Source organism: Carcharhinus amblyrhynchos, chromosome 15 (genome assembly GCF_965287045.1).
Source record: "Carcharhinus amblyrhynchos chromosome 15, sCarAmb.v2.hapA, whole genome shotgun sequence".
NCBI lineage: Eukaryota > Metazoa > Chordata > Chondrichthyes > Carcharhiniformes > Carcharhinidae > Carcharhinus > Carcharhinus amblyrhynchos.
This window is the reverse complement of record NC_137338.1, coordinates 4,954,714-4,975,836: the sequence shown is the minus strand read 5'-3', so window position 1 is coordinate 4,975,836 and position 21,123 is coordinate 4,954,714. Positions and strand designations below refer to the sequence as shown.

The following is a 21,123-nucleotide window of genomic DNA, read 5'->3' as shown; positions in this document are numbered from 1 at the left end:
GGGGCCCCCTGGCACTGTGAGACAGCAGTGCTAACCCACTGTGCCACCATGCCGCCCACAATCTGATGGCTACGTCGATGGAGATGATGACCTCCAACCCAGAGGTGGGAACTATCCGCTGGGCCACAGTGGTTAGCACGGCTGTTTCGCAGCACCAGGGATGTGGGTTCAAATCCGCCTGGGTGGAATCTACACATTTCCCCCTGTGTCTGCGTGGGTTTCCTCCGGGTGCTCCGGTTTCCTCCCACACTTCAAAAATGCGTTGGTAAGGTGGATTGGCCGTGCTAAATTGCTCGGGGAGGGGGGAGCTACAAGAAAGGTGAGTACATGGGGTTGGGGGGATAGGGAATGGGTGTGACTGTTGTCGGTGCAGAACCCATAGAGCTCCTTCTGTACTGCAGGGGCACTATGATTCTAACATGAGTGGAGCTATTTGAGGACCAACTCCAACAGACGTCCACCCTACAGGAAGTGCTTTAACAATTGGCCTGTAATTCTTTATACATGCAAAATGGTAAATTCACACGTTTTAGACCTACGCCTCTTCAACATTCACAGCATTTGACACTAATCACATTTTCACTCTATATTTGGGCGGGCACGTAACTGCAAGTTAGCAGTTGGAGTATTTCATAGAGGGAGAGTGTTTGCGAGTGTGAAGGTGGGTCTGATTCACAAACTTATCAACCAGGGGGCGGTACGGTAGCACTGTGGTTAGCGCTGCTGCTTCACAGCGCCAGGGACCTGGGTTCGATTCCCAGCTCGAGTCACTGTGTGAAGTTTGCATGTTGTCCCCACGTCTGCGTGGGTTTCCTCCGGGTGCTCCGGTTTCCCCCCTCATTCTGAAAGGCGAGCTGGTTAGCGGCATTGACTCAAACAGGCACCGGGCTGTGGCAGCTAGGGGATTTTCACCGTAACTCCATTGCCGTGTTAACGTAAGCCTTACTTGTGACTAATGAATTAACTTCAACTTTAATTTTCTCAATGGGCAGAAGGTACAGTAGAAATTAGATGGTACACACTGACTCACGAGGATGCCCGTAAATTACTGCGGATGCTGGAATCTGAGACAGAAACAGAAAGTACTGGAAAATCTCAGCAACTTTGACAGCATCTGTGGGGAGAGAGTAGAGCCAACATTTCGAGATTTGATGATCCAGACTCATTTTTGAAATACCAGTCACTTTGGCCCATCGAGCTATTAAAAGGAATTCCCACTTCTGCCAGCGGGCGATAGTGAGAATCATAGAGCCCTACAGTGCAGAAAGAGGCCCTTCGGCCCATCGAGTCTGCACCAAACACAATCCCACCCACTAATTCCCCTAACCTCTGCCACCCTGGACACTAAGGGGCAATTTCTTAGCATAGCCAATCAACCTAACCCGCACGTCTTTGGACTGTGGGAGGAAACCAGAGCACCTGGAGGAAACCCACGCAGACACGAGGAGAATGTGCAAACTCCACACAGACAGTGGCCCGAGCCGGGAATCGAACCCAGGACCCTGGAGCTGTGAAGCTGCAGTGCTGACCACTGTGCTACCGTGCCATCCTGTGAGCCTTGCACAGGCGTTAGATTGCATTGTAGGAGAAAAAAACCCTCAACATTCTCCTCACAAAACTATCTCTCTGAAAGGCACTGACTGAACAGGGACGTGCATTTAACATTTCATCAAAATATTGACCAGGGAGGATCAGCACTAATGCATTTTTGTTAATCCGGCTGGGGTGAGCAAGGTGGTAGAGTTTTGGCCAATATATGTAGTGGAGTCTTTAATGCACTCAGAAAATAGGGGCTTCTAGCAAAAAATAACCTGACAATCCTCACTGAATTATTTGTGGGGGTACCACGTATATTAGTGAGGCAAGATGTGATGGATTTGGTACAGACCGATTTGGGGAATCCTTTGGGAATTGAGATGGAGTTCTAAGGAGGATAGTGAACTGGATAGGAAGCTGGTTAGAATGGTGTAGAAACTAAGGGAAAATAAGAAAGTGTGATGGTGTCTGACAGAGGTCAGGCCATCTCTAGCCACTGAGTAGATCAACAATTTTAAACGGAGAGGGTACCAGGTAGCAGGAACTTGCCGATGATGTCAAAGTAGGAAGTAGCGTTAATTCTTTAGAAAACCAAAGGAAGAGGATGATAAGATCGAGAAGGTAGGATTGAGGGTTGGAGAGTGACAACTGGAATCCAACACCAGTGAATAAGTATGAGGCGTTCTGGTAACAAAAAGATAGAAGCAGCAATGATGTTCAGAATGGACGTCAGGCTGGTGCTGAGGAGGAGCAGAGGGATACAGGGATATCTGATTCACAACTGCAAAAGTAATTCAATTTCAATTCTCTCTCTCCCTTTCCCTTGGCTGATCTAGCTGTAGAGGAACAGCTATAATTTTGCATTCAGGTTATTAAGCTAGATTATTGCATCTGGAGGAGTGAAGGGCATTGCTGTGATATCGAGTAGCACAGAAATATTTACAGCACTGAAGGAGGCCATTTGGCCCATTGTGTATCTTCAGTCTAATCCCAGCCTTGTTCTGTAGCCCTGTAAGTTACAACACCTCAAGTGTCTTTCAGGTGTGAGTCTTTCTGCCTTCAGCATCATATCAGGCAGTGGCTCCAGACTCTCATCAACACCTGGGTGAAAGATTGTCCTTCTTCATTTACTGTAGTTTATGGAGTATTAGATGATCTCATGTGTAATTATGACCCAATTTTATCAGCACCAGGGACTATGGGCATAATGCTACCAGCTTGCCAGTCTATTGGCACGGTGAGCTGGTAAGATTGTGTGCGAGGCCATAAAATCTGGTTTGCACCCGGTTTGGCGTTGCACATGATGTTCCTGACCCTGCTTTGCCAGCAGGACTGACTTTGCACCCAGATTTACATAGGGTCGACTGCATTTCAATTCTATTAGCACATCTGGGACAGCTGTTTCCAGCCTCCTGGGCACTTGCCCCCCTCGTCAGTGTGACCTCATGAAACAGTAGCTCTGTTCTCACTCCACAAATGCTGTCAGACCTGCTAAATTTTCCAGCATTTTTTGTTTCTGTTTCATTAGGATTCTCGTTGGTATGAGAAGATGTGAAAAAAAGATTTGGAGAATGGTCAATTTGCTCATTAACACAGTGCAGGATGTGGCCAGTGTAGATGTGGGTGCAGGTCGGTGTGTATAAAGTGATGAATGGGTGAGAGTGGATAGACAGGAGCAAACTGTTTGGAGAATTGAGAGTCATAAATACAAGTTTATTTTTAAGAGATTGCGGACAGAGCTGGAGAAACTTTTCCACGCAGTGCTAAGAGGGTGTGGCATTCACTCACTGACCAATTCTTCCCACTACCCAGCCAGCATATAACTTTTAACCAACACGACGTTGACATATTTTCTCTGGACCTTTCTGCACATAAATTGACTTTGCATTCCTACACGACCGAGAATACAGGTCAAAAGTAGTATGTTGGGAGCATGAAGCACTTTGGAGCTTTCTCAAGTCAAGAAAGGTGCTATATAAACACAAGCTCTATGTTCCTTTTGTTACAGAACTTGTGTTGAGGAGGAAACCATTCTGACTAACAAGATTGGTGGGTGAGGGATAAAGAGTTGAAGGGAGATGGGAACTGTGCGTGTAAGTGCGATAAAGTAGACTATTTGCTCAGGTGTAGGGTAAACGCTGACACAGACTTAACGAGCTGCATGGATTTTTTTCCATGCTGTTACTTCCATTTGTTTCCAAAGAATCCCTGTAGTGCAAAATTAGGCCATTTGGCCCATCAGGTCTGCACTGACTCTTCGAAAGAGCATCCCACCCAAGCCTACACCTGCCCTATCCCATTTACCCCATGCATTTACAATGGTTAATCCACCTAACCCCCACATCTTTAGACACCGAGGGGTAATTTAGCACAGCCAATCAACCTAACCAGCACACCTTTGGATTGTGGGAGGAAACCGGAGCATCCAGAGGAAACCCACGCAGACATGGGGAGAAAGTGCAGATTATACACGGTCACCCAAGCTAGAAATTGAAATCAGGTCCCTGGTGCTGTGAGGCAGCAATACTAACCACTGTGCTACCATGTAGCACTGGAGCTAAGTTCCCAGAACGGAAATCTCCATTGGCCCTGGGCGAGCTTTTACGATCTCGTAAAAGCCATAAAATCCCACCCAGTTATTTCCACCTCCCTGACTACACTATTTCCTCTGTTTTATCAGTTCATCTATTCTGAAATTCTCATCCCATGAATTAGCTACCTCCAGACTCAACTATTTCACTGCTCTCGAGGTCAATGTTCCACCTTGTACTCACTGGAAAGTGGCGTCCATCCAGAATTCTGTTGTGTGTAGTCTCAGGCCAGACCCCATCACCCCTGTGCTCGCTGACGAACATTGGCTTATCGTCCAGCAATGCTTCATTTTAAGATTGTCACCCTTGTGTTTACGTACCCTCATGGTCTCGCACCCCCGCCACTATACAAATCTCAGTAACCTCCTCCAGTCCCACAAATCCCAGAGGTCTCTGGATTGTGTCAATTTTGGCCCATCCTCGACTTTAATCGTTCCACTACTGGTGACCATGGCTTCAGCTGCCTGGGCCCTCACTTCCGAAATTGCTTCCCTCAACGTTTCTACCTCATTCCCTCTCCCTTCTCCTTTAAGACACTCAACTAACCCTACCAATTCATCCAAGTTGTATGGGCAGAATGGTGGCACAGTGGTTAGCACTGCTACCTCACAGTGCCAGGAATTTCCAGTTTGATTCCTGGCTTGGGTCACTGTCTGAGTGGAGAGTGGAGTCTGCACATTCTCCCTGTACCTGCGTGGGTTTCCTCCAGGTGCTCTGGTTTCTTCCCATGGTCTGAAAGATGCACTAGTTGGGTGCTTTGGCCGTGCTAAATTCTCCCTCGGTGTACCCAAACAGGTGCCGGAGTGTGGCAGCTCCGAGATTTTCACAGTAACTTATTGCAGTGTTGATGTCAGCCTCCTTGTGACACTAATGAATAAACTTTAAGTTTTAGGCTGCCATTCCAGATCACCTTGCAATGCTTGGTGTCGATTTTTGTCGATGACACTGCACCGAAACATTAAGGGAAATGTTACCATGTTAAGTGTGAATCTAAGTTGTTTTTATTATTAAGCTAACTAGCCTTTAGTTATCCCAGTGACTTATGCCTCCCATTGGGTGCCACACTGACACTGTCCTGTTGATGGAATGGATCTCCATGTTCTGGGATCCACACTCTGTTGGGAGCATTGGTAAATATTTGGCGGTTCAGTTGGGTTAATAGGAAGTCCGAGGTCATCTCCCCAAACCAAAAAGAGCTCGGAGAGTTGCTTTACTGTGTCTTGTTGGGTACTGGAACCAGCATCTTGGCTCAACGATCAAACTCTTACTTATGAGCCAGGAGATCATGGATACAAATCTCACCCCACAGGACCTGAGCGGACAATCCAGGTTAACCGTCCCAGTGCAGTGCTGGGGGAATGCTGCACTGTCAGGAAGTGCAGATAATACATTAATAAAGGCAAAATCCTGGGCTGCTGGAAGCGGAAACAAAAACGGAAAGTGCTGGAACATCTCAGCAGGTCTGACAGCATCTGTGGAGAGAGAATAGAGTCAACGTTCTGAGTCTGGATGACCCTTTGTCAGAGCATTGGTTTGTCTGCTCATCCTACAGGATGTGATGGTTCTCATTCGTGCCATTTCCTAGGGTAGGTTTCCCTGATGTTCTCGTCAATGCTTATCCATTGGGATCTCAGGAAAGGCAGATTATCCCAATTCTGATCAGCCGCTGTTATTTGTGGGACCTTGCTGTGCACAGATTGGTTGCAATCTATCTCGTATCAAAACAGTAATGACATTTCAGAAAGGAAAGACTGAATTGGCTGCAAGCTGCTTCGGAACTTCCTGTTGCTTTGAAAGCTGTGATATAAATTAGCCAGGGCTGGGGCCGTGACCCTCACAAAGTTTAAGAACCATTTAGGTGAGCACTTGCAACACTGCTATATAAGGCTCTGGACCAAGTGTTGGAAAATGGGATGAGAGCAGGTAGGTGCATGATGGCTTGCACTGATGTGATAGGCTGAATGGCCTCTTTCTGTGCTGTACGAAGACTTGAAACGCATTTCTTATCATTTCACGGAAGGCGATGTAGTGTGACCGCATTCTAGCTGCCTTAAAAGGATGTTCCAGGAATTGCACAATTCAAGTTACAGAGAGATGGTTTTAAGATAGTGGGTTCTTGCCCTGTCCTCAATTTGGTAATTACCTCCTTCAGATACTTGAACCTTGTCACGGTGACGTGTCTCCTTGAAACACACACACGATGGGTTGAATGGCCTCTTACTGTATCATGACTATTTCATTGTCTTGACATGTGGATGGATTTCCCTCACAGTGGTGGCGCAGTGGTTAGTGTTGCTTCCTCAGGGACCTGGGTTCGATTCCCAGCTTGGGTCACTGCCTGTGCGGAACATGCATGTTCTCCCCATGTCTGTGCGGGTTTCCTCCCGGTGCTCCGGTTTCCTCCCACAGTCCGAAAGATATGCAGGTTGGATGCATTGGCCATGCTGAATTCTCCCTCAGTGTACCCGAACAGGTGCCAGAGCATGGCAGCTTGGGGATTTTCACAATAACTTCATTGCAGTGCTAACGTAAGCCTACTTGTGACACCAATAGATAAAAACTAAACCCCTTTTGATCATACTTCTTGGGGTGGCAATGGAGTATTCTGAAATTTGGATTTGTTTTTAAGCAAATTGTCTTTCCCTCAGTGGCCTGTCCACCCATCTCCACAGATCTCAGTGAAATGTACAATTCCTAAGGGACAGAAAGGGCAGATGTTTGCAATGGGAGGCTGTGATCCCTGGCTGTGGAGTCCAGAAGTGGAGGACAAGTACATGGATGGGAAAGGTTTGGAGGAACATGGGCCATACAGAGGCAAATGGGACTAGATCAGTTTAGGAAACCTAGTTGTCATGGAGGGCTGAAGGGCCTGTTTCCGTGTTGCATACCTCTATGGCTGGAATTTTACCGCCCTGTCCATCACAGGAATCGAAGCAAGCAAGGAGCAGACGATAGGAAAGTCCATTGACCTCGGGTCGGATTGTATGATTTTGGGATGGGCGAGGCCGTAAAACCCAACCTGTGGTTGGAATTTTATCCCCTTGCCTGCCCCAAAATCAGAACGGCATTCTCTGTTGGCCCTGGGTGGGTGTGCCGCTAAAATCCCACCCCATGATTCTGTGACTGGGATCAGGGGGCTGACAGTTCATACTGAAGTGAGGAGAAAGCTCTTCACTCAGGTGGCCGTGAATTTTTGGAATTCTCCACCCCTGTAGCTGTGAAGGTTCTTTTGCAGGATATGGGTAACTCTGGCTAAACCAACCCATCCCAAATTGCCACTGGGGAGGTGGTAGTGAGCAGGTGAATAGTCAGTTGTTGAGTATATCCCAGATAGAGACTGATAGAGATTGGACACATTGGGAATTGGTGTGTATGGGGATAGTGTGGGACAATGGAAATGTCAGTTAGAACTATATTGAACAATGTAGTGGGTGGAGGGACGAGCTGGCCCACTCCCTGTACCGTTTCTGCAGCTCAACAGCATCATCTCACAGAATTCAATAGGATAGACAACAGTGAAATCAACGAGACTGCCCTTGGCGATCTTCAAAGGGTAGACAAAGAGGACTGTGTCTGCCGACTAACTGGGTCTGTGACAGTTAAGGTTTATTTATCGCCACAAATAAGGCTTACATTAACACAGCAATGAAGTTACTGTGAAATTTCCCTAGTTGCCACAGTCCAGTGCCTATTCAGGTAAATGCACCTAACCAATTAAAAATCAACCCCATTTCAAAAAAGTAACCCAGATGACAGCAAATTGGCTAGTGTCAGACCCCACGCTTGGACAATGTGTTACTTCTGAATGTGGGTCAGATGTAACATAGAAGGAGCTTTACTTTGTGACTAATCCAGTGCTGTACCTGTCCTGGGAGTGTTTGATGGGGACAGTGTAGAGGGAGCTTTACTCTGTATCTAACCCCGTGCCGTACCTGTCCTGGGAGTGTTTGATGGGGACAGTGTAGAGGGAGTTTTACTCTGCATCTAACCCCGTGATGCATCTGTCCTAGGAGTGTTTGATGGGGGACAGTGTAGGCGAAGCTTTACTCTGCATCTAACCACATGCCGTACCTGTCCAGGGAGTGTTTGATGGGGGACAGTGTAGAAGAAGCTTTACTCTGTGTCTAACCCCATGCTGTATCGTCCTGGGGGTGTTTGATGGGGACAGTGCAGATGGAGCTTTACTCTGTATCTAATACTATGCTGTACCAGTGCTGGGAGTGTTTGACAGGCACAATGTAGAGGGAATTTTACTCTGTATCTAACCCTGTGCTGTGCCTGTCCTGGGAGTGTTTGATGGGGACAGTGTAGAGGGAGCTTTACTCTGTATCTAACCCCGTGCTGTACCTGTCCTGGGAGTGTTTGATGGGGGACAGTGTAGAGGGAGCTTTACTCTGTATCTAACCCCGTGCTGTACCTGTCCTGGGAGTGTTTGATGGGGGACAGTGTAGAGGGAGCTTTACTCTGTATCTAACCCCGTGCTGTACCTGTCCTGGGAGTGTTTGATGGGGGACAGTGTAGAGGGAGCTTTACTCTGTATCTAACCCCGTGCTGTACCTGTCCTGGGAGTGTTTGATGGGGACAGCGTAGAGGGAGCTTTACTCTGTATCTAACCCTGTGCTGTACCTGACCTGGGAGTGTTTGTTGGGGACAGTGTAGAGGGAGCTTTACTCTGTATCTAACCCTGTGCTGTACCTGTCCTGGGAGTGTTTGATGGGGGACAGTGTAGAGGGAGCTTTACTCTGTATCTAACCCCGTGCTGTACCTGTCCTGGGAGAGTTTGAAAGTAACACTAGTTATCTTAAATGGAAACTGTTTTGTCTTCCAGCACTCACATCCTCACATTGACAAGCAAATAAATTACTGATAAATTATTCAAATGTCAGTGGCTTCTGCAATAGATGAAACTCATTCTGGTGAGTTCCAACATGCAACTAAAACACTTTGCACATTGGCCAAATATGTGTTGCCACATGAACAAGGTTACAGATGCATTATTGATGGTGGACAGTTTAGCTTGTAACAAGGTGAGAATGTTCTTTCTCAAACATTGCCCATACAAGAAGTGATCTTCTCTCTGACCACCTTACTGTCAATTGGAGCTAACTCTACACAAACTGTGCCATATTTCCCTGCATCACAGTAGTATTTACACTTCAAATGTATTTAATTGACCAAAAGGACAAAATGGACAGTATGGTGGCACAATGGGTGACACAATGGCACAGTGGTTAACGCTGCTGCCTCACAGCGCCATGGACCCGGTTTCGATTCCCAGCTTGGGTCACCGTCTGTGTGGAGTTTGCACATTCTTGCCGTGTCTGCATGGGTTTCCTCTGGGTCCTCCAGTTTCTCCCACATGCTAAATTGCCCCGCAGTGTCAGGAGGATTAGCAGAATAAATATGTGGGGTTACGGGGATAGGGCCTGGGTGGGATTGTCAGGGTTGTAGGCTCGATGGGCCAAATGGTCTCCTTCTGCACTGTAGGGATTCTATGATTCTGAAATTAATTTAGGAATAGGTGCTATGTAAATGTAAGTTACTTCCAGTAGTCTGTCAGTGCTTTGGTGAGGAAGCACTGAAGGCTGTTAGTATTTATAACAGTCTGTGATTCTGGGACAGGAGTGTGTCAGTATTTACAGGGGTCTCCGGGGAGTGTGTCTGTATTTACAGGCGTCTCCAGGGAGAGTCTCTGTATTTACAGGGGTCCCTGCGAGTGTGTCTGTACTTACAAGGTCTCCGGGGAGTGTGTCTATATATACAGAGGTCTCCGGGGAGTGTGTCTGTATTTACAGGGGTCTCCGGAGAGTGTGTTTGTACTTACAGGAGTCTCTGGGGTGTGTGTCTGTATTTGCAGGGGTCCTTGGGGAGAGTGTGCCTGTATTTACACGGGTCTCTGGGGAGTGTGCCTGTATTTACACGGGTCTCTGGGGAGTGTGCCTGTATTTACACGGGTCTCTGGGGAGTGTGCCTGTATTTACACGGGTCTCTGGGGAGTGTGCCTGTATTTACACGGGTCTCTGGGGAGTGTGCCTGTATTTACACGGGTCTCTGGGGAGTGTGCCTGTATTTACACGGGTCTCTGGGGAGTGTGTCTGTATTTACATGGGTCTCTGGGGAGTGTGTCTGTATTTGCAGGGGTCCTCGGGGAGAGTGTGCCTGTATTTACAGGTGTCTCTGGGGAGTGTGCCTGTATTTACACAGATCTCTGGGGAGTGTGTCTGTATTTACAGGGGTCTCCAGGGAGAGTGTCTGTATTTACAGGGGTCTCCAGGGAGTGTGCCTGTATTTACAGGCGTCTCCAGGGAGAGTGTCAGTATTTACAGGGGTCTCTGGGGAGTGTGTCTGTATTTACAGGAATCTCCAGGGAGACTGTGCCTGTATTTACAGGGGTGTCTGAGCAAGTCTATGAAACAGCAAGTTTTTGGAATGTTGTCAGTATTTAATTGGAGCCTGCTTGCGACAGTTGAATATCATGTTATGGTAAGAGCTATATGGTGATATTAAGAAGCTAAAATGGTGGTTAAATGTTAAACAGGATGAGTCAGCTCTTACTGCACGTCAGTCCTGCTCTTTAGGGAGTGTTTCTGAGAATAATTCAGCTGCTTTAAGATTGCATCATTGTAAAATTCTCCTGAGGCAACGGGTACGAAAGTTGCCAAAGCAACACCGAGGAACAGAGCTCATTTTCCCTGCTATTTACTCCCTTCTCGTCTGAAGGACTGCTTCACTTGATGGCCTGGTCCAAAGTACACCAGATGGTGACTGTTGGGAAGCTGTTCAACTGTGACAGGCATCACAAACCTGTCTGGTCCTGTCCTGTCCTCCCTTGGTGATTATAAACACACAGCCTTTCAGGCAGAGGACGACTCTCCACTACATTAATGCTCATTTCTCTCCTGCAAGGCACTTTGAGATGCCTTACTGCCAGCAGTGGCACTACACAAACACAAGTTGTTGTTATCATCACAGTGGCATGCAGAATTGACCCTGAATGTGTCAAAATGTCCAGGTTAGGTGGGTTAAATGGGGACAGGGCAGAGTGGAGGCCTGGGTGGGATGCTTTTTGGGAGAGTCAATGCAGACTTGATGGGCCGAATGGCCTCCTTCTTCATCGTCGGGAGTCTATGATTCTAACCCACCCAAACCCAAAAGCACTTCATTTGGTGTGAAACGCTTCGGAGTGTTCTGACGACGTGAAAGATGTTATATAAATGCAAAGTTATCACTCTCTCCATCTCAAGATGTTGATTACTAGCTGGCGGCTGGGTGTTCTCATTGAAGGTTTAGCAGCCGAGAGGCGCAAAATCTTTCCGAACCGTGTGGAATTTGACCAACCAGCAGTGGCGAGAGAGAGTTGGCTACCTGATTTGTTGGCCATGTACGGGCATCCCCTCAGGTTAATCCGGAGGTTAGCCAGCTGCCACAGTGGCGTTTGAGAAGTGGACGTGGTGCAGTGGGCAGCATCCCCACCGCTGGGTCAGAAGATCAGGGTTCGAGTCCCGTTCCGGCACAAGACGGCCAAGGGAAGGGGTGAATATGAACTATGGCCAAACCGGTCTATTGGTGAATCTTTCCAATATGTCTGATGGCGGATGGTAAGGACGAGACGGTTTCCTGGTCTGCAGAAGGCAATGGCAAACCACAGCGATACTTTGCCAAGAACCATCGTGAATCAATATAATGGAGGTCTATCATTGCAATTGCTCTCACGGGGGATTATATCTGAAAGAGGAGCATTTGGGATTAGGTGAAGGATGAAAATATGTCCACTGGAATTCTTTGGCCATTCACACCCTACCAGCTCTGCCAGCGCTGACGGAGAATTTGCTACTCAGCCAAATCTCTGTTCGCTGCAGCAGGACTGGAGAATCCCAGCCACGTAAGACTATAAGATATAGGAGTACAATTCAGCCATTCAGCCCATCGAGTCTGCTCCATCTCATGGCTGATAAGTTTCAACCCCATTCACTCGCCTTTTCCCTGTAATCTTTGATCCCCTTACCAATTGAGAACCCATCTATCTCTGTCTTATATACACTCAATGACCCGGCCTCCTCTGTGGTAATTAATTCCACATCCTGTGGCTGAAGAAATTCCTCCTTATCTCAGTTCTAAAGATCCAAGGGCTGTGTTCCCAGATTCTAGTATCTCCTACTAATGGAAACATCTTCCCCACACCCACTCTATCCAGGCCTCTCAGTATTCTGTAAGTTTCGATGAGCTCCCCCCCCCCCCCCCCCACTATCCTTCTAAACTCCATCGAGTACCAGACTCAGAGGCTCCTCGTACGTCAAGATTGGAGAATTTGACCCGTCATTAGGATAGTTAAGCTGGCCCTCTCCGGCATCCTGGCCGTGGTGAGTTTAGGGTCCTGTCCTACTTAACCCACCATCTGCCAATTCAACATTCACCATGGTGATTTTTGAAAGAAGATAAATGTGGCAGATCGAGTTGGCACCAAAACTAAAAGGGCATGAATAATTAGTTCTTCAGCATAGGGCTCTGCACTCCGAATAAGCCCTCCACCATTCTTCCAGAGGTTTGCGAATTTTCTGGGGTCAGCACTCTCATCGCTGAGTCAGAAGGCCACAGGTTCATGTCCCGCTCCAGGAACGTCAATCACTTTTATCCAGGCTGACATCCCAGTGAAACCCATTCTCTTCATTCGTGGGACGTGGGCCTCACTGGCTGGCCAGCACTTTTTGCCATCCCTAGTTGCCCTTGGAGAGCAGTTGAGAGTCAACCACATTGCTGTGGCCCCGGTTTCACATGTAGGCCAGACCAGGTAAGGATGTCAGATTTCCTTCCCTAAAGAACATTAGTGAACCAGATGGGATTTTCCAACAATTAGCAATGGTAGATTCTTAATTCCAGATTTTTTTCATTGAATTCAAATTCTACCATTGGTGTGTTTCATACCTTGGCCCCTGGAACATTAGCTGAGTTTCTGAATTAATAGTCTAGCGATATTACCATTATCCCCGGGCTTCCTTTCAATAAAATATATTTTTTGAACGTGTTAAAAATGAGATGCAAGTCTCGGAGAGACTGTCTGAATTTTCACGGAGACATCCTGTTCTGTTCAGAGGATTTCATCATTGCTCTTACCCAACACCATTTGGGTGTATTCATCGCGTCTGATTACAACACTCACTGTCTGCAAACTGGAACAGGAGGTGAATGCTTAAAGAGAGATTAAATAAAAATTTCATTTCTCTGCTTCCCGTTTTCAATTTCCCACCTCCAGTTCAGGGTGAGAGTTACTCACTCCTGTGTTTGACTCAATAAGATGTTTTGATCATAGTGACACTGGTAATTTTCAACATTGTCCAAGGATGTGTGGGTTAGGTGAATATTGGCCATGCTAAATTGCCCCTTTATGTCCCACGATTGGGGGAATTAGCTGAGTAAATTTGTAGCATTACAGGGATGGGGCCTGGACAAGATGATCTGTCAGAAAACATTGAAATCATTGGTCAGAACATTGAGTACAGGAGTTGGAACGTCTTGTTGAAGTTGTACAAGACATTGATAAGCCCACACTTGGAATACTGTATACAGTTCTGGTCACCCTATCATAGAAAAGATATTATTAAACTAAAAAGACTGCAGAAAAGATTTACTAGGATGTTACTGGGACTTGATGGTTTGAGTTATAAGGAGAGGCTGGATAGACTGGGACTTTTTTCTCTGGAGCGTAGGGGGCTGAGGGGTGATCTTATAGAGGTCTATAAAATAATGAGGGGCATTGATAGATGAAATAGATAGTCAAAATCCAAAGGTAGGGGAGTCTAAAACTGAAGGGCATAGGTTAAAGATGAGAGGGGAGAGATACAAATGGGTCCAGAGGGGCATTTTTTTCACACAGAGGGTGGTGAGTGCCTGGAAAAGCTGCCAGGGGTAGTGTAGAGGCAGGTACAATTTTATCTTCTAAAAAGCATTTAAAAACATGAATATGGAGGGATATGGGCCAAATGCAGGCAATTGGGACTCGCTTAGTTGTTAGAAAAAAGGGCGATATGGACAAGTTGGGCCAAAGGGCCTGTTTCCATGCTGGATATCTCTATGACTCTGTCGGAGAGTCGGTGCAGATTGGATGGGTTGAATGGCCTCCTTCTACACTGTAGGGATTCTATGATTCTGTTCAATGAAATAATTCTGGTCGGTGCTGAGAAGATCGGAGTAATGCCCTCACCGGTTGATTCAAATTTCCCGATGCTCTTTGCCACAATACTTACGGAGGTGTTAACCTTCCCAGTCGCTCCCTCTGCTCCACCTGCAATCCCCTCGTTCTCAGTTAAACGTGTAGAGTCAGACGCAGGGAGGTCTACTCAGGAAATTTCCTGACCCAGCAGGTCGGGCTGGGGAGGCAGGGGTGGAATGGAGTCGGACCTGCGACTCGAAGACTGTTTGGAGGCAGCCACAGTGACAGGGGAGTGCCAAGGCAGGCTGGTTAGAAGGTCCACCTTGGTTCTCTGGGATCGTGGCCTGGTTGTAGTAAAAGACGCCTGGTCCTCTTGCCTCTATTCCTCACCCAACACACTGCCTTGTACCCCTCACTTACCCTCCATAAGCCCTCCCATGTTCCTCATACCTCTTCATGCCTCTCACACCCCCTAATTCGCCTCTATGCCAGCTCATTCCCTCATGCCCCCCCCATGCCTCCTGTTGCCCGCATGCCTATCTCCATGTGCCCTGTAATTGAACCAATGAACCATGTTACAGCAGCGACAATGTTCATACAGAAAGATTAATTTAGAAATCACCTTTGAAAAAAATCTGCTACTCGTACAACCTAATCAAAGAGACAGAGCTATTCACAGTTTCAAAAACACTTCATACCTCATTCTCGTTCCATTGAACTTACAGACTTTGAAAAAAAATCAAAGAAAAATATCATTGTCATCTCATAAAGCAATCAACCAATCAAAGCAAATTCTCCCCTGTCATCTGCATATCTGTGCAAACAGATCACTACTACTATTTCCATTGGTGTGCTTTGGAGTTCATCCAAGCATCCATAATGAGGACATCCTAAGAAACAGATGACTGGCCACCTATTTATGTTGATATAGTTGCCAGGTGGCCTCATTAGACTCTGACATTCTTACCACATCACAAACCCCTCTTCCCTGCTCTATCAACTGTCACCTCCACCAATAAGTTCGAGGAGTTCATTGACTTCTTCATCACTAAGATTCTCACCCTCTATTGACATTTTCCAACCTTCGCATAGCCCAATAAAATTCAACCTGGCCTTAGGCTTGAACCTCTCTCTAGTTTCTCTGTCATTTCCCCTTAGCCGCTTTTCGAGCTCATTTTGTCGGAGACTCATACTCTGCTCTGTTGACCCTATTCCCACTAAAATGTTGACCACTTGTTGCCCACCTGCCCTGCACACCCCCCACCCCCAATATAGTTGAGAAAGTCTGGTGTCATAGTTTCTCCTCTCAAAAAAGACCTGACCCTGGTTCTTTCCGCTTCTACATTTCATGTCGCACTTTCTAACTTCTCCCTCAATCTTTGAACGAGACTTTCGATTTTGAAATCCATGGTATTTTTTGAATCTGTCAAATTCCCTCCCTAACAGCACTGTGGCTGTACCTACACCATGGGGGACAGCAGCATTTCTAGAGGGCAGCTCACCACCATCTTCTCAAGGGGCAATTACGGATGGGCAAGAAACATTGAGCTGAACCAACAATTCTCACATCCTGTGGAAGGATAGATTTTCTAAATTAGCTTTCCTCCCTGGCCACCTCCCTGAAACATCTTTTATCAAAGTCCAAAATTATGTAATCCCTGAGCGACAATTTCCTCAGCCCATATTAAAGCTGCTGACATGACAACAAGGGTTGAATGACGAGGACTGGTTGTGTGGACTGTGTCATGCTCACGGTGGCACAGCAGTTGGCGCTGCCACCTCACAGCACCAGGGACCCGGGTTTGATTCCCAACTTGGACCACCATCTGTGTGGAGTCTGTACATTCTCCCCGTGTCTGCGTGGGTTTCCTCCGGGTGCTCTGATTTCCTCCCACAGTCCGAAAGATGTGCGGGTTAGGTGCACCAGTACAAGAGAAACAGTTTAAGCCAGTTTCCTCAAATTAACAAACTTCAAGTGCTCTGTAGTCGAGAGCTTGTATCTCTGTGCTTCAGTCTGGATGAACTGAAAACTGAAACTATTAATTTCAGTTAGATGCTAATTACTAAATACAAACCTAAGTGGACTCGTCAAAATGTCTTTTGTCACTTGTCTGGTACAAAACGTAAAGAAGTGATGGATTTTGGGCCATTTTACAGTGTAGAACGTTAACAGCATTATCGAGAATGTTATGCCAAACGGCCAGTTTATGTTTAGTGGGTTCTATTTAAGAAATGTTTCCTTTACGCCCAATGTCAGAGGAAATGACACCAAGCCAGATTCATTGTGGCACCAAGTATCAGTTCTACTTTCCTAATTTCCCATGTTTATAAAACCCGCGCCAGTTCAATGATGGAGCGTTAAACATTCACAGAATCACTATAGTGCAAAAGAGGCCATTCAGCCCATCGAGCCTGCACTAACCACAGGCCCTATTCCCGTAACCCCACCCCTTTACTCTGCTAGTCCCCCTGACACTAAGGGGTAATCAAGCCACCTAACCCACGCATTTTGGACTGTGGAAGGAAACCCACTTAGACACGGGGAGAACATAGCCAGTCACCCGAGCCCAGAATTAAACCTGGGCCCCTGGCGCTGTGAGGCAACAGTGAACAAAGAACAGCAGAGCACAGAAACAGGCCCTTTGGCCCTCCAAGTCTACGCTGAGCGTGTTGTCCTGTCTAGACCAACTGCTAACCACAATTCAGGGTTTATACCGGGCTGTGGCTTTCTCCAGCTGTCTTTGGCCCAGTGCCAAGCAGTGGGTTTTTCTCAGTATCTCTGCTGGGCTGTGAACAATCCTGACTATTCCTGCTGGGAGCAGGGGTCAACAGCCCTTGTGAAATAGTACAAAAGCAGCATGACAGGGACGGGCAGGGTGCTGGTGTTGTGTGTGAAAGGTAGGCCGTGAGAGTGAAGAGGGTGGTGGGGTTGGTCGGGGTAGGAGGTATTGTTAAGCATGAGGGCAGGGCCTTGAGACTATAATAGCAGGAAGGAGTGCTTAGACTTAACGAATAATTATAACTTGTCTTTTTGACTTTGTCATTATCATCAGTCCAAAGATGTGTGGGTCAGGTTGATTGACCCAACTATCAGGGGGATTAGCAAGGTGTGGGGTTATGGGGATAAGGCCTGGGTGAGATTGTGGTCAGTGCAGACTCAATAGGCCCAATGTACTCCTTCTGTACTGTAGGATTCTAGGATTCAATGAGCTGGTGACTCACAAACTTGCCTCAAATCAGTCAAACTCGTCCCGGTCACCCAGGATCGGTCTTCGAAAGGTTGCTTGGAATTAAAGGAGAAAAGGGACACAGAGTAAATAGGAAAATTCCTGAAAATGTGAGACTTTTGGCCAGTCTAATTGGGTAAACACAGTAAGAAGTCTCACAACATCAGGTTAAAGTCCAACAGGTTTATTTGGTAGCAAAAGCCACGAGCTTTTAGAGCACTGCTCCTTCATCAGGTGAGTGGGAGTTCTATTCACAAACAGGGCATATAAAGACGCAAACTCAATTTACAAAATAATGGTTGAAATGCGAATCTTTACAGGTCATCAAGTCTTAAAGGTACAGACAATGTGAGTGGAGAGAGGGTTAAGCACAGGTTAAAGAGATGTGTATTGTCTCCAGACAGGACAGTTAGTGAGATTTTGCAAGCCCAGGCAAGTCATGGGGAATACAGATAGTGTGACATGAACCCAATATCCCGGTTGAGGCCATCCTCATGTGTGTGGAACTTGGCTATCAGTCTCTGCTCAGCGACTCTGCGCTGTCGTGTGTCGTGAAGGCCGCTTGCAGAACGCTTACCTGAAGATCAGAGGCCGAATGCCGTGACCCCTGAAGTGTTCCCCAACAGGAAGGGAACAGTCTTGCCTGGTGATTGACGGGTGATGTTCATTCATCCGTTGTCGTACTGTCTGCATGGTTTTCCCAATGTATCATGCCACAAGACATTTTTTCCTGCAGCGTATCAGGTAGACAACGCTAACCGACTTGTAGGAGTATGTACCGTGTCTACTTGATACGCTGCAGGAAAGGATGCCCCAAGGCATGGTACATTGGGGAGACCATGCAGACACTATGACAACGGATGAATAAACACCGCTCGACAATCGCCAAGCAAGGTTGTTCTCTTCCTGTTGGGGAACACTTCAGGGGTCACAGCATTCGGCCTCTGAACTTCAGGCAAGAGTTCTCCAAGGTGGCCTTCACGACACACGACAGCGCAGAGTCGCTGAGCAGAAACTGATAGCCAAGTTCCACACACATGAGGACGGTCTCAACAGGGATCTTGGGTTCATGTCACATTATCTGTAACCCCCACGACTTGCTGAGCTTGCAAAATCTCATTAACTGTCCTGTCTGGAGACAATATAAATCCCTTTAACCTGTGCTTAATGCTCTCTCCACTCACATTGTCTGTACCTTTTAAGATTTGATTACCTGCAAAGACTCGCATTTCAACCATTATTCTGTTAATTAAATTTGTGTCTTTATATGCCCTGTTTGTGAACAAAACTCCCACTCACCTGACGAAGAGGTAGCGCTCCGTTTGCTACCAAATAAACCTGTTGGACTTTAACCTGGTGTTGTGAGACTTCTTACTGTGTTTACCCCAGTCCAACACCGGCATTGCTACATCAGTCTCATTGGGACAGTGACAAAGAACAAAGACGGATTGTGAATGGCCCTTTGAACTGAAGGCAAAGATGGAACTGTGACGGAACAAAGAAGTAAGTTGTTCTTTTGTTTCTATGCTGCTGTTTGCTCCGTCCTGGTGTAGATCTTGACTGGCTTCCACTTGTCCCTAATAGCACACTCTGGTGATCAATTCACTTGGGTGGCACGGTAGCACGGTGGTTAGCACTGCTGCCTCGCAGCGCCAGGTCCCGGCTTAGGTCACTGTCTGTCCGGAGTTTGCACATTCCCCCCTCCGTGTCTGCGTGGGTTTCCTCCAGGCGCTCCGGTTTCCTCCTACAGCCTAAAAGACGTGCTGGTTAGGCACATTGGCCATGCTAAATTCTCCCTCAGTGAACCCGAACAGGCACAAGAGTGTGGCAACTAGGGGATTCTCACAGTAACTTCATTGCAGTGTTAATGTCAACCTACTTGTGACAATAATAAATAAATACATTTGTGATGCCAGACAATCAGTGTCAGCAGCCATTTGACTTTCGGGGACATTGCATTCTGCCTTCACCCAATATTGGTGCTGGCCAGGGATCAGGAGCTGGGACTCCTGTACCTTCCCTATCCAAAATCCTCATGCACTCAGCCAGCTAACCCTGCGCAGGTCTCCAATCAAATCTGGAGCCTTGCTGGTCTCACTGGGCAACGGATTCAACGAACAAATGATGAGTCGGGTTTTTACAACGAAACTAATTTCTTACTGGAAAAAGCAAGAGAAACCCCAAAATTAATCAGGTTTTCTTAACGTGGAAGTGAAACAAGAAATGTATTAAAATAACTACAGTTGTTCAAACAAGACCTGCTGACAAGCATTTGGGAGTTATATAAAGAAGGATTTAGAATCATTGAATTGTCAAGACGGGAAAGGAGGATATTAATATCAAGAATGCTTCTGTTGAAGAAAGAAATACAGTTCAGTCAATGAAGCACTGATCCTCTGACAGTGCGGCACTCCCCCGGCGCTGTCCCTCTGACAGTGCGGCGCTCCCCCGGCGCTGTCCCTCTGACAGTGCGGCGCTCCCTCAGCGCTGACCCTCTGACAGTGCGGCGCTCCCTCAGCGCTGACCCTCTGACAGTGCGGCGCTCCCTCAGCGCTGACCCTCTGACAGTGCGGCGCTCCCTCAGCGCTGACCCTCTGACAGTGCGGCGCTCCCTCAGCGCTGACCCTCTGACAGTGCGGCGCTCCCTCAGCGCTGACCCTCTGACAGTGCGGCGCTCCCTCAGCGCTGACCCTCTGACAGTGCGGCACTGGCCCTCAGCACTGACCTCAGTCCTGGCTGGCACAGTGGCACAGTGCTGGTACTTGTGGAATTTCCGGGGCCAGTAATTGGCCTACCTGTTCAAATGTTCAAACCCAACCCTGACTCTATCTAAAACTTCAAACTCCAACCCCAGTATAGTCTAACTTGAAAAGACCAATCCCAGTGTTATCCACACTCTAACCCCGGCCCAGTCCAAATCTCTAAATTCAATGCCAACATTGTCCAGAATGCTGGAACCCAAGCCCCATTCTGTCCAATCTCCCAGACTCTGCCCGTATCCTGCCCAAACCTTTATGACTGGCACTGAGCTCGGGCACCTGATTGTGTACTCACCTGGTCACCCGAAGCACCTTCATGTTAAATACCAACAAAACCTGCTTTTGGGCAGAAAAGATTTCTCTTAATTTTGGAACTTTGCATCACTTTGAAAAGCCAATTAGATGCTTCTTTTCAGAAAAGGTTTGTTGATATCGCTGGGGTCTTTTAAAAGACTTCTGGATGAGTATATGGGATTTAATGGGATTGGGAGTTACAGATAGTTCTATGGCCTGGTAGGTAGGGATGTGATCGACGCAACTTGTGGGCCGAAGGGCCTGTTTGTGCTGTAGTGTTCTATGTTCTATATTGATATCTTTTCATCTGTTCAGCGCAAAACAGATAAAAACAACCTCATCCTCTGAGGAACAGCGACCAATCTCCATGCCATGATTCCACTGTTCTCTCATCAATAAACTCAAAAATCACTTTTGGTATATTTTAGTTCATTGCAAAGGATGCTAACAACCCATCTTGCAACTTACTACTTTGGATGGAGTGTGAAGCATGCTGTCCCTGTTCTGGGAGTGTTTGATGGAGCAGTGTATTGAGAACTTTACTTTGTATTTAACCCCACGCTGTCCCT

The 21,123-nt window shown here is 47.1% G+C and overlaps 1 protein-coding gene across 5 annotated transcripts in view; it reads left to right on the top strand.

Moving 5' to 3' along the window:
• The window catches only part of LOC145353040 (SAM domain-containing protein SAMSN-1-like), a 114,327-nt gene that overhangs the window by 66,328 nt on the left and 26,876 nt on the right, over nucleotides 1–21,123 (top strand). The window lies entirely within an intron of this gene.